The sequence below is a fragment of the Notothenia rossii genome, assembly GCF_949606895.1.
Source record: "Notothenia rossii genome assembly, chromosome: 6".
Taxonomy (NCBI): domain Eukaryota; kingdom Metazoa; phylum Chordata; class Actinopteri; order Perciformes; family Nototheniidae; genus Notothenia; species Notothenia rossii.
Window position 1 is genome coordinate 36,010,722 of NC_136909.1, and position 13,631 is coordinate 36,024,352.

The window sequence follows — 13,631 nt, forward strand, 5'->3', positions numbered from 1 at the left end:
AGCACTTTTACAGCTTTTTTGGCGAGGTGGGGGAACTCGGTCTCCACAGACAGCCAAAGCCACACAAGTCCCTCCATATCCTCGCCCCACTTATCGGACCTCCTCCATCCCTACACCCCTTCTCGGAGTCAGCGGTCCTCAGACACGGGCCTGCTCTCCATCCCCCGCTCTCGCCTCCGAACTGTTGGGGACAGGGCGTTCCGTGTTGCAGCCCCCACCCTCTGGAATGCACTTCCTGCCGTAATGCTGCCTCCCTGGACATCTTCAAATCATCATTAAAAACACACCTGTTCACTCTGGCCTTCGGGCCCTAGCCCTTTCTTGGTCCCCCGGCTTCCTTTATTTTTTGTTTGCCCTTTGATTGTCTGTTTGTTTTGTTTGTCCACCATGTACAGCGACCTTGGGTCCCTTGAAAGGCACAATAAAAATATCATTTATTATTATTATTATTATTGAAAGTGCGCAAGTGACACTTTACTCGTCTTTTTCTCTTTCTTTTTTTCTCACGCTGCGCCTCCCCTGAAGCTCTCTGGCGCCCCCTCAGGGAGGCGTGCCTCACACTTTGAAAATCGCTGATGTAAACTATAAGTATTTTTTCTTTGTTTCAACATTTTGGTTTGCAGTTCTCTTTGCCTCTTTCTCAATTATCAGACTTTTGCTCTCGCTGCAGCTCTTCTCGTTTATGCTCCTTCATTTTTTGTTTTCGATTCTGACACAAACGTCCCAGGTGGGCGGGACTTTCAGGGGTGCGTCCCCATTGGCTACTCAGTTTTTGAGTGACAGTCACAGATCATACAATGCAACTCATGCAGCAAACTCCGGAGTCCACTTGTGTTGGTGCCTCCTGGGGAGTTTTCATGAACATATCGGACTTATCTTATAGATTGCTGTGCATTATACTTGTGTTGCATAGTTTATACAACTTGTAATATTTTAATACCTGAACACCTGAACACACTGCTTCTGTAAAAATAATTTCCCAATTTGGGATCGATAAAGTCCCAGCTAGAAATGTTTGGTTCTAAAAACATTCTGAGAATGTTACAGTCATTGTTCTAGGAAGGTTTTCAGCGGGAAGTTTTTGTTTGGTTCCCAGAACGTTCTTCTGAAAGGTAGGATAACGTTCTCTAAAAACATTCTTAAAATGTTTGGTGATAACATTGTTAGAACATTATGCCCTCCTATTCTTAAAACTTTTTCAGCGGGAAGTTTTTGTTTGGTTCCCAGAATGTTCTTCTGAAAGGTAGGATAACGCTCTCTAAAAACATTCTTAAAATGTTTGGTGATAACCTTCTTAAAATGTTTTTGAAAACATTGTTAGAACATTATGCCCTACTGTTCTTAAAATGTTTTCGCCAGAAGCTTTTATTTTGGTTCCCAGAATGTTCTTCTGAAAAGTAGGATAACGTTCTCTAAAAACATTCTTAAAATGTTTTTTATAACATTGTTAGAACATTATGCCCTACTGTTCTTAAAACATTTTCAGCTTCAAGTTAGATTTTGTATGTTGCCAGAAAGTTATTATTTTAGAGAAGGATAACATGGTTTATGTTAAAAAAATTATGCAAATGTTCTATGGTAACAATTTACTAAAATATGTTTACATTATTAGAACATAAAGACATAATATTCCTGTAATTGTTAAACTCAAAATTCCTGGGTAAGTGGACTGACCACTGTGGTCATTAGGATGATTATGATAGTTTACTTAACTATTGGAATTTGACTATTAACACATGTAAAAGGATGACACAGAATCAGCTGGTGAAAGTAACATTTGTTTATTAGAAAAGGGGAGCTGGGAGTGGAGGTTGGTTATGGCGGCAGTGCGAAACAGTTGTTCCAGGGTGGGTAGAGAGGCCTGGCTGGTCTTAGAAGTGTGGAAGGCCTTGGATTCCACCTGGGAGAGACACAAAAATCAGTGTGAGGCAAAAGCAGGCAAAGTTGTCAAAGAATATGCTGGTAAAAAGCTAGAGCGGCACGCAACAAACCGTTCAAGGCAACAATCCGGCAGGGAATGAGTGCAGGCTGCAGGTTTTCATAGTGTGGCTGACGAGCAGGTGGCAGTTGTGGTTGATTGGAGATTGCTCCCAGCCGTGTAGAGCAGACCAGCAGGCAGAGAGAGAAAGACACAGAAGAAAGAAACACATACAAACACTAACAGGGGTTTCAGGGACGGGCAGTGATAGTCGGTCCGTTCTTCTATAGGTCTGTCTTTGGTTTTCTAAGTGTCATTCGATCCATATGACAATAGAGATACGTATGTGCATAAACAACAAAAACACTTGGGGTATAATGTTCGAACAATGTTATCACCAAACATTTTAAGAATGTTTTTAGAGAACGTTATCCTACCTTTCAGAAGTACATTCTCGGAACCAAAATAAAACTTCTCGATGAAACCATTCCTAGAACAATGAATGGTAACATTCTCAAAATGTTTTTAGAACAGACAATGTCTAGCTGGGAACTCAGACATGCCTACGCAAATATGCAATATCATGAATTACGTGCTTGTTTTTTTCTAAAAAGGAAAATGTGGTGACATCAGATTTCTTTTAAACATCCTTTTCAAACAAATGCAACAACTTTGTTTTTTAAAGCGCACTACAAATAAATCTGACGTTGACCATGACCCTGTTAATATTTCGCATCACAGGAACATTTTATAAAAAAATAAGAACATCCTGAAAACATTATCCAAATGTTGCTTTCAAAATGTTCCAGTGTTTCCCACAGAATTTGATTCTATTTGTGGGGGCACCGCACCGCTGAAGCATTCATACACAATGGATACAAACTGTGTTGTCTCATTATATAATAGAATAGAATCATTCAATGTCATTATACATGTACAATGATAGAAAGAAATGCTTTTCCCTTTCAAAAGGTGCCATCAAAACAAAAAACATCACAAGACAACAAATACACGCAGCATACATACTTAGGAATAAGGAATAAAGTGCAGTAATTATTTCCAGGGTTATAAAAAATGAAATCTAAAATGTAATAAATAATAATAGTAGGTATGTATTTATTATAATAATAATAATAATAATAATAATAATAATAATAATAATAATAATGATATATGTATATATACAGTCACATTTATTTCACATGCAGGATGATTAAGAGGTATGACTTTCAGGTGTTAAGAGCAATGATGGCTCTTGGGAATAAACTGTCTTTGAGTCTGTTTGTTTTTGGATTTTGTACACCTGTAGCGCCTGCCGGAGGGCAGCAGGTTTAACAGGTGAAAGCCGGGGTGTGAACTGTCCTTGACAATGTTGTTGGCTCAACTGAGGCAGCGGGAGGTGTACATGTCCATCAGGGAGGGGAGAAGGCAGCCGATGATCCTCTGTGCTGCTTTTACGACTCTCTGGAGCCTGATCCTGTCGGCATCAATGCAGCTGGCGTACCACACTGTGATGCAGTATGTTAATAGGCTCTCAATGGTAGAGCGGTAGAAGGTCACCAGCAGCTTAGTGGCCAAGTTGTTCTTCCTGAGCACCCTCAGGAAGAGCAGACGCTGCTGGGCCTTCTTGATTACAGCTGTGGTGTTGTCCTTCCAGGAAAGCTTGTTGGTGATGAGGACGCCGAGGAACTTGAAGGTGTGGACCCTCTCCACACACTGCCGTTAATGTAGAGGGGAGCGAGGTCGGTAGTATTCCTCCTGAAGTCTACGATGATATCTTTTTTTGGGGGGGTTCAGTGCCAGGTTGTTCACTGAACACCACGCTGAGAGCTTCAGTTCCTCACTCCTATATGCCGACTCGTCTCCTCCTGAGATAAGCCCTACCACAGTGGTGTCGTCAGCATCATGTGACAAAAAGATATACAGTACATTTAGCATAACAAATTCCTAGCCTGAGGAAGATATGAATAATCAACAGATTTGAATGGAATCTCTAACATTTTCATGTAGAATAAAGACAAAAGAGTGATTATACAAATGACATTGACATTTTAACCAGAATATGAAGTCTCAAAGAATGTTTTAAATAAAAGGACATACAACAAAAAGGTGGATAATAATAAAATCTATTAAATGTATGTGTAAAGACATTTGGTCAAATGAAATGACACTGAGCAAGTGATAACAGCAACGCCCAGCGTGGATGAATATGGTGCAGGTCTTTCTTCATGCCCCCCCTCCGTGGATCTGATGTTGTCCCATCACAGGAAGTGAGAAATGGGATAAGACCTCTGGACACTAGGGCTGTACCCGAATATTCGACTATTCAAATATTCGTTCGTTGGCCAACTATTCGGGTTTCAATTTCATTATTCGGATATTCGTTTTTTCAATACATTTTTTTCTAAATGTATGCTATTAATAAAGGCAAATTGCCATATTCTTATACTATATTTATACTTTTGAATTGCACTGTTAAAATACGGAAATATATACAATCTCAGCCTGTGCTCCTGACATCGCGTTCACTCACAGTCACGAACGCAAACGGCACGCTTCATCTCGCTTCACCTCGTTTCACCCACAAAATGCCGAAGACTTCAGCTGTGTGGGACCATTTTAAATTGGACGACGGTAAGAAGAATATGTGCCAAATATGCGATAAGAAACTGGCCTACCACGGTGGCACAACAACTCTGAAAAGTCACCTGGATGCTGTAAGTAGGGGTGTCACGGTTACCGGTGTAGACGGTAACCGCGCTAAAATATTTTGACGGTGAGATAACCTTCTGAATTTCAAAACACGGTGTTATGTCGGTGGGTTAAATTACCGCACACCGTTACACCGGGAGAGCTTTCATTTCCCTAATACTCCCACGGTTACACTGTATTACACTGTTACCGCGCTAAATACTTTGCATTTCAAAACATAATGTTATCTATGTGCGTTACTAGAGCTCTACACCACACACGTGACACTTTCGAACGTTCGCAGGCGCCACTAGTCCTAGGTTCTTTTATCACACTCTCTCACTTTAAGCATGGCAGCAGAAGAAGGAAGCCGCGATGGTACCATTTTTCCACCTTCTAAGCGCAGAAGATCAGAAGTGTGGTCCTACTTTGGATATTTAAAAAACTCCGAGGGGCAACTGGTGGAGGACGGTGCCCCCGTGTGCAGGACATGCCGGCGGAAGGTATCCGCGAAAGGGAGCAACACATCGAATTTGCTCACTCATCTACGAGACCATCACCCGCAGCTGCACAGCCAGTGCAAGGTATATTTGTTAATATTAACACATAGTTTTAGCTGAAATGCTCGAAATAACTTTTGCCTTCGGGTAAAGGGGAAATGTAACAATTATATCCGACTGTCAATAATGTTAAATCTTGATAATAATCATTTACATTACATTAGCAAATGCACCTGCTCTCGTGTGTTCACCATTCTTAGATCGGCGCTAAACGCCATTCTAAGCTAAGTTGAATAGCTAAACTTTGATATGCCATGAGACAGTGAAAATAGTGCAGTGAAACACATTAATGATTAAGTTACTTCTGACTTTGGGTCAAGGGATAATGCAACGATATACCCGATTGTCTAAAATGTTAAACCTTGATATTAAATGTCAGTGTAAGCACGCCCACTGCTAGCATTTTAAAATACATCCTACTGCGGTGCCATGCTCTATTCGTTGGTAGCTAGTGCACTACTAAACGCCATTGTAAGGCGCTAAACAGCTTAGTTCTCATACAGTACTGGCTTCTTGCCTAATAACCTAAACTTACCATTTACCTGCATCAACATTACACTTTTAAGGTAATAAATTAATGTAGGTATTTGACTTCATACGCAAACTTGATGATTGTTGAATAGTAACTTAATGGCTGTTTTTCTCTCTCTCTCTCTCTCTCTCTCTCTCTCTCTCTCTCTCTCTATATATACATACACATATATATATATATATATATATACATATATATACATATATATATATATATACATATATATAGAGAGAGAATTTTTTTTTTTTTTTTTAAATTTACTAAAAAAAAAAAAATTACCGAGATAATATCGTAAACCGTGGTAATTTTGGTCACAATAACCGTGAGCCGAAAATTTCACACCGTGACACCCCTAGCTGTAAGTAGTAGCCTAGCTTAGCTTAGCTGTTGTCAAGTTGCCATGATGAAGCTGCATTATCCGCCGTTTAAACAGTAACGTTACATATGATAAAAACGTGCACTTACTTTGCTTGGAAAATAGTTGCAAGCAAGCAACAAACATTTTTTTTTATATTAGTTTTTTTGTTTTATCCGAATAGTGAAAATAATAGGAGTAATGTGGGAACATCTGGGGCTAAGGCAATTATTGGCATAAAGTTGAGTAGCTCAGCCTAATAATAACTTGTGTCCATAAGTGCATCCCTCCATGGTGCATCCCCACGCATCCCAGCCATCAACATCCTCAACGAAACAGCAGACCCTACAGTTACCCTACAGAGGACACATTTAGTTTTAATGTTTGCGAGTATTGAGACAATAAATAAATATAAATCGTAATTGTATGCTCTTTCTGCGCTTCTGCTTAACAGCGTGTTGTCAGGTTTCTCGGATTCGGAGCGTGTTATGAAACCTTTTTGAAAAAAAATATTTTTTTGAAAAAAGATTTTATAAAAAAAATATAAATCTCTCCACCAAATATTCGAATATTCGCTGCCGATTACTACCGAATATCCGGAGCCCGAAAAATGGTAATCGGGACAGCCCTACTGGACACCACGCTGTCTCAATGATCCACACTGTTAATATGAGAGGAAAATAAATGTTTTAGGAAATGAAAAATATGAAGTTAACAAATAAAAACTCAGCTCAGGGGCAGTCATGGATGGTAGGTTTTCATACACAGAGAAGTAGTAAACTCAGCCTCCATTGATTTTCATATCAAATTAGCGTGTTGATAAAATAAACTATCATGGCTTATCAGTGGCGGCCGGCCCATAGGGGCGCTAGGGGCGCCGCCCCCCCTCTTCCCACATGTTTGATTGTCATTAAAAATTAAAAATAAATAAAAATATATATTTCCAAAAGATATATATTTTTTATTTTTATTTTTAAAGAACAAGGTAAATATTATAGTTGGTATCAGTAAAATGTATAATCTACAATAAAATCTCGTTTAAAATTGTTTTACGATGTCTAAAGTTACTGATAAGTCACATGGTTCCTGCCTGGCCGCATCGTGTATCATTACCCTCTCTCGTCCGGGCGGTAGAAAGGAGCCCTCAGCCAGAGCAGCAGCAGCCAATCAGCGTCGTCAGATCTGATGCTCAAAGGGCGCCCTTTCAGCGCCCTGGCCTGTGTGTCTGTGAGTTGTTTGGACTCGCATCCAAGGTGATGCTTCAGTAGTTGTCTGCAGGTGTAGACTCCGGTGCTAGTGGATCGCCGGAGCTGTAGATTAACATTTACATGCTTATTGTAGTTGTAAGGGCAATGCATGTGGCACCATGGAGCATATGTGTGGACTGGACCTGTATTTTACAGGAAAGGAGTGATCAGAGGGTCGAGTTTTCATCTTCCTCACCCCCTCAGACTTTGAGTTGCGCGCGCTGCTAAAGAGACGCGCTACCATGGAAACCAAACAATGGTGTAGCTGTATTAAAGTCAGAGTGGAAACAGTCGTGAGTAAATTTGATCTTGTCAGAAATCGGGAGAAATGCGGGAGTCTCCCGCGAAAATCGGGAGGGTTGGCAAGTATGACACACACACACACACCTCTTGTTTCCTCCGCCACATCTCCTCCGTCCATACCTCTGGGGGAAAGGTGAGCTTGAGCTAGCCAGGGGAACGTTGCTAGCGCAGCTAACGTTAACGTTAGTGCTAGCATTATTCACGTCTTTAGGCGGTTCTTCTGATGATGTAGTACTAGTAGCAGCTTCACTTGTAGCTTCGGTGCTGCTAGCCTCTTTCTTCTTGTGAATGACACACACACACACACACACACACACACACACACACACACACACACACACACACACACACACACACACACACACACACACACACACACACACACACACACACACACACACACACACACACACACACACACACACACAGTTCGTATTTAGCTGATTTTAAATGCCCTAGTATGGTTGTCACCATTTCCATAGCCCCACCAAAAATATTTTCCGCCAGCCGCCACTGTGGCTTATACTTGCATATCTAAACAGAATCATGAATGCATGTTGGTAGAGTCAGGCACACAAGTCTGTTTGAGTGTGTGTGTGCCGGTGTCTGAACACTCACTCACTGCTAGCTATGTAGCTAACTGTCCCTGCTGTTAGGCTACTGTTAAATATGTTCTTTATTCTCGCGTCCAGGAGAGAAGCTTTAAAATGAGACTAAATGGAGTCTCTGAAAATATTCAAATGGGATACTTTAATTAAAAAAGGCGCGGTAGAGTTACAGACAGAATATTGTTCCGGCAGAAAACAGCTGTGATCTGGCTCTCCTGAGCAAGAAGAAGAGAGCGGATCTCTCCTCCGGCGCTGTTATATATCCTCTGCTGGCTCCTCCCCGCCAGCCGGCTCACCTCGTCTCCAATGTCCGTTATTGCATTTAAACAGAGGATAGGTTCTTTTCACATTCAATATATGCTTAACACGCCGTTTCTCCTCATATTCTCTTTCATCACTTTTCATTTAACACATTCTAAACGCTGTAATCAATACTCTAAACAATACTTCTCGGCTCGTTTGGTTTCCGGTCATTCCGGATGTTGTCACATGCTACTCTCGTCTGTAAACAATAATGTATTCAAATAAACTGTACTTTCATTTAATATTCAACATGGTAGTATCTCGACATCTATCGTTGTAGTGTTAAATCAGTAGGTTTCGGTTTTCACCACACCACGTCATTTCGCTTCTCAATTCACCTCTTTAGGAAATCGTATATTAGCCACATGCTAAATGCTAACCGTAGATGAAGGATTTTCAGAATAAAAGCTTAACTGCTTGTGCACAAGAATTTCTGGTTTTTCAGTATAAAAGAGCGTTTAAACTGACGGTATGTTTAAGCTACATTATACCATCAAAACATTGATTTTAATTTCTAACACTACTTAGCTAGCATAGTACAGCACAAACAACACAAATGATCAATACTTACATATATTTTCCCTTGTAGTCGTGTAGTGTAGTGGGGATTTTTTTACTGGGGGGACGCTAATTTAATTAGGTCCAAACAATGCCACACAAGTGCGCACGCGCGCAGTGCACTCACACAACGGGCAGACAGGTCCACAGAAACTACCGATATGCTTAGTCCTACTTTAGTTACTGTATTGCAAAAAGCAGACGGCGCTGCGCTCAACACACACACAGACTCAAAACCATGAACACATTGGCACATAAACAATTTACACTTGTTGCAACTAAGCAATAATCTCTCTCTCTCCTACTTATGCAAACAACATTGAATCTGGACTTGAAATTATTCTGATTAGGCCTAGCCTACATTGCAAATAAGCAGACAGCGCTGCTGCCACACACACACACACACACACACACACACACACACACACACACACACACACACACACACACACACACACACACACACACACACACACACACACACACACACACACACACACACACACACACACACACACACACACACACACACACACACACACACACACACACACACACACACACACACACACACCTCTTGTTTCCTCCGCCACATCTCCTCCGTCCATACCTCTGGGGAAAGGTGAGCTTGAGCTAGCCAGCGGAACGTTGCTAGCGCAGCTAACGTTAACGTTAGTGCTAGCATTATTCACATCTTTAGGCGGCTCTTCTGATGATGTAGTACTAGTAGCAGCTTCACTTGTAGCTTCGGTGCTGCTAGCCTCTTTCTTCTTGTGAATGATATTCTTTTTAGAAAAGAAGTCAAGTAAGAAAGGTTTGCCTGCGGCTGCCATTGTAGAGCTTTTTCGTTAGCGTTCTTGAGGGAAAGAGCTGCCGCAAAATCGGCGGGTGGCGAGCTAGCTCGCCGTGGTTGTGTCACTGACACACCCCCAGCTCGCCGCGGGGTTACGAGCGTGATGACGAGCGTGATGACGAGTCATCATTTTTTAAGGAAATCTTTTTATTTTTTATTATAATTACTGTGAAATGTATTATGTTTTTGTCATTATCACAATAAATACACACTTGCAACTGATAACCCTTGCAATGATTTTATTAGACTATTGAAAAAAAGATCATGCTCCAAATAACTGGGGGTACGGCGTACCCCCGCGTCCAACGCCCACTACACCACTGCTTGTAGTATTATAATAATTGAAATGCTGGTTCTTCTGGGGGTGTTCTGTCCATGCTCAGCTACGCAGCTGCACTGTACAATTGCCGGAGGACTGGGCTGTCACTCAAACACTGAGTAGCCAATGGGGACGCACCCCTGAAAGTCCCGCCCACCTGGGATGTTTGTGTCAGAATCGAAAATAAAAAATGAAGGAGCCCAAACGAGAGAGCTGCAGCGAGAGCAAAAGTCTGATCATTGAGAAAGAAGCAACAAGAACTGCAAACAAAAACCTATGTTAAAACAAAGAAAAAAGACTTATAATTTACATGATTACACAAATGATTTGTTTGCAACTTATAGTTTTATTTTTGAAATTTGTTTTATTTTGTTTGAATTTTTTTCTCTTAAACTCTTAGTTTTGCTTGATTGTGAGAAAGTGTTCCTTTATCTTTATGACACAAAACTAATCCCATATAAGAGGGCCTAGGTATAATAAAATTCATGGCTCGCCACTGCACAGTTGTAAGGTGTGGCATTTGCATTCGTCTTCTTTGTTCTTAGTCCTGTATATTTGTACTGTTACTGTTATTAGGCTTGTTTGAGATGAGCTGCGGCTCGCCTTGAAAGTAGACAATCTGGCGGATTGCCTACAACTTTAAGGTGCATACCGCCACCTCCGGATGTGGCAGTATGCAAATGTGTTTAATCGTTAATGTCAGATATGTACTAAGTAAATACATTTGTTCCTGCTCAAGATTAGATTCAACTCCATTGTTATTGCACATACTACAGGTACTGGGATCACGAAATGCAGTTTAGCTTCTAACCAGGAGTGCAAAAAGCAGTAAAGTGAACACAATCTACAGAATAACAAATAGAATAAATTGAATGATGAATAAACAGTGAGGGGTATGAACAGGGATGGGTTGTAACGGAATAGCCTACATGTAACGGCGTTACGTAATCAGAATACAAAAATCAAATAGCCTAACTGTATTCAGCTCACGTTACATTTGAAAAACGAGTAATCTGATTATAGTTAGGCTACTTTCGCAAACCTGAAGTGAATACATTTTGGATTACTTATTGGAATTATTGGTGGAAAGATTTCCTCACAATATTTAATATACATTACTAAAGGTACAGCCGAATTATCACAGCGCAGAGAACCTATTACCGCCGCTGATGGACCAAAACAGGGAGCGTTTGAAACAAATTCACGGGTCCGCTCAGTGAAACAATAACAACGAAACATGTGTCACATATGCATACAATGCATACAGAGTTAAGGCTGTTATGACAGTGTTGCGACATGCTTTACGGCATGCGAAGGACTGCTTTACTTCAGAGTAAGCCCGCAAGTTGTGTTGTTGCTGCCTACTGTAATGTCTTGACTTACTGTACAATAAACCTGAGTCGTGAAAGACCTGAAAAGACTAAATGAGTCAGTAAAAAGAGAGCGCTACATCTTACCTACATCTGATGAAATAACTGCAAAGCTAAGTGGTGCAACTGTGTTTTCCTCTCTTGACGCTACAAGTGGGTTCTGGCAAATCCCACTGCACCCAGTCAGCTGTAAATTAACAACCTTTATAACACAGTTTGGCAGGTACTGTTTCAAATGTTACCTTTCGGGATTTCCAGTGCGCCTGAGATCTTCCAGCGGAAAATGCTAGAGACTCTGCAGGGGCTGGAAGGCGTTGAAGTCTTCATGGACGATATCCTGGTCTATGGGACATTGACGGAACAGCACGACGCCAGACTTGAGAAGGTACTACAGCGTGTTGAGTCAGCAGGCTTAAAACTTAATAAAGATAAATGCTCCCTCAGACAAAGCCAGCTACGCTTTCTGGGACATCTCATCGACCAGTCAGAAATCAGGCCCGACCCTGATAAAGTTGAAGCCATACATCAGCTGGCTCCACCAGGAAACGTCCATGAGCTGAAAAGAGTCCTGGGCATGGTGAACTACCTGGGTAGGTACGTTCCAAACCTTTCCACAATAGGTCAACCACTGTACAAGCTTCTGAAGAGCAGGAACATCTGGACCTGGGTGTCAGGATTGGGTGAAGCAGGTAGGACCCAAAAGCAGTATTAACGAAAAATGAGCTTTATTAAATAAAAAAAGCTGTGGCAAAAAAAGGCAGTATCCAAAATATCCAAAAACACATAACTAGGGCCAAGAAAGGGTGGGTGGAGGGGGTCTGGAGGACGGGTCTCGGGTGGACGGCCCGGGGGCAAGGCAGAGACCAAGGAGGGGGTCTCGGGCGGACGGCCCGGGGGCAAGGCAGAGACCAAGGAGGGGGTCTCGGGCGGACGGCCCGGGGGCAAGGCAGAGTCCATGGTGGGGGTCTCGGGCGGACGGCCCGGGGGCAAGGCAGAGTCCATGGAGGGGCAAAGACCACAACGGACGAAATCAGGGGGCCAAGCATGAGGGCGAAGGCAGCGGCAGGAAGAGTCAGGGGGCCGGGCCCGAGGACGAAGACCGGGCCCAGGACCCCCGGCGAGACAGGTGACGGCGGAACCTCCAACGGAACAAGACATGGGATTGGCAGGACTCTCAGCGGGTCCTCCAACGGAACAGGACATAGGGTTGGCAGGACCTCCGGCAGAAGAGTAGTCAGCGGGACCTCCAACGGCACAGGACATAGGGTTGGAAGGACCCCCGGCAGAAGAGTAGTCTGCGGGACCTCCAACGGCACAGGATGTAGGGTTGGCAGGACCCCCGGCAGAAGAGTAGTCGGCGGAACCTCCAACGGCACAGGACATAGGGTTGGCAGGACCCCCGGCAGAAGAGTAGTCGGCGGGACCTCCAACGGCACAGGACATAGGGTTGGCAGGACCCCCGGCAGAAGAGTAGTCGGCGGGACCCCCAACGGGACAGGACATGGAGTTGGATGACCCCCCGGCAGGAGAGCAGTCGGCAGGATCCCCGACAGGACAGGACATGGAGTTGGCAGGACCCCCAGCGGAACCTCCAACAGAACTTGAGTAGGGACTTGAGTGGGGACTCGTGAGAGGGCTTGAGAGGGAACTCGAGAGGAAACTTGAGAGTTGACTTGAGAGGTGACTTGAGAGGGATCTCGAGAGGGAACTTGAATGGAGACTCGAGAGGAGACTTGAGAGGGAACTCGAGCGGTGACTTGAGAGGGAACTCGAGAGGTGACTTGAGAGGGGACTCGATAAGGAACTTGAGAGGAGACTTAAGAGAGGGCTTGAGAGGGAACTCGAGAGGTGACTCGAGAGGTGACTTGAGAGGGAACTCGAGAGGAGACTCGAGAGGTGACTTGAGAGGTGACTTGAGAGGGGACTCGAGAGGTGACTTGAGAGGGAACTCGAGAGGAGACTCGAGAGGGGACTTGAGAGGGAACTTGAGAGGTGACTTGAGAGGTGACTTGAG

The 13,631-nt window shown here is 43.0% G+C and overlaps 1 long non-coding RNA gene across 1 annotated transcript; it reads right to left on the reverse strand.

Annotated features, from left to right (window-relative positions):
- Positions 1–1,766: 1,766 nt before the first annotated feature.
- Positions 1,767–10,100, reverse strand: LOC307044150. Its single transcript, XR_013809541.1, has 3 exons — positions 7,170–10,100; positions 1,992–3,798; positions 1,767–1,900 (listed from the first exon to the last, which is right to left on the reverse strand). It is a non-coding gene; the product is annotated as an uncharacterized lncRNA (long non-coding RNA).
- Positions 10,101–13,631: the final 3,531 nt, after the last annotated feature.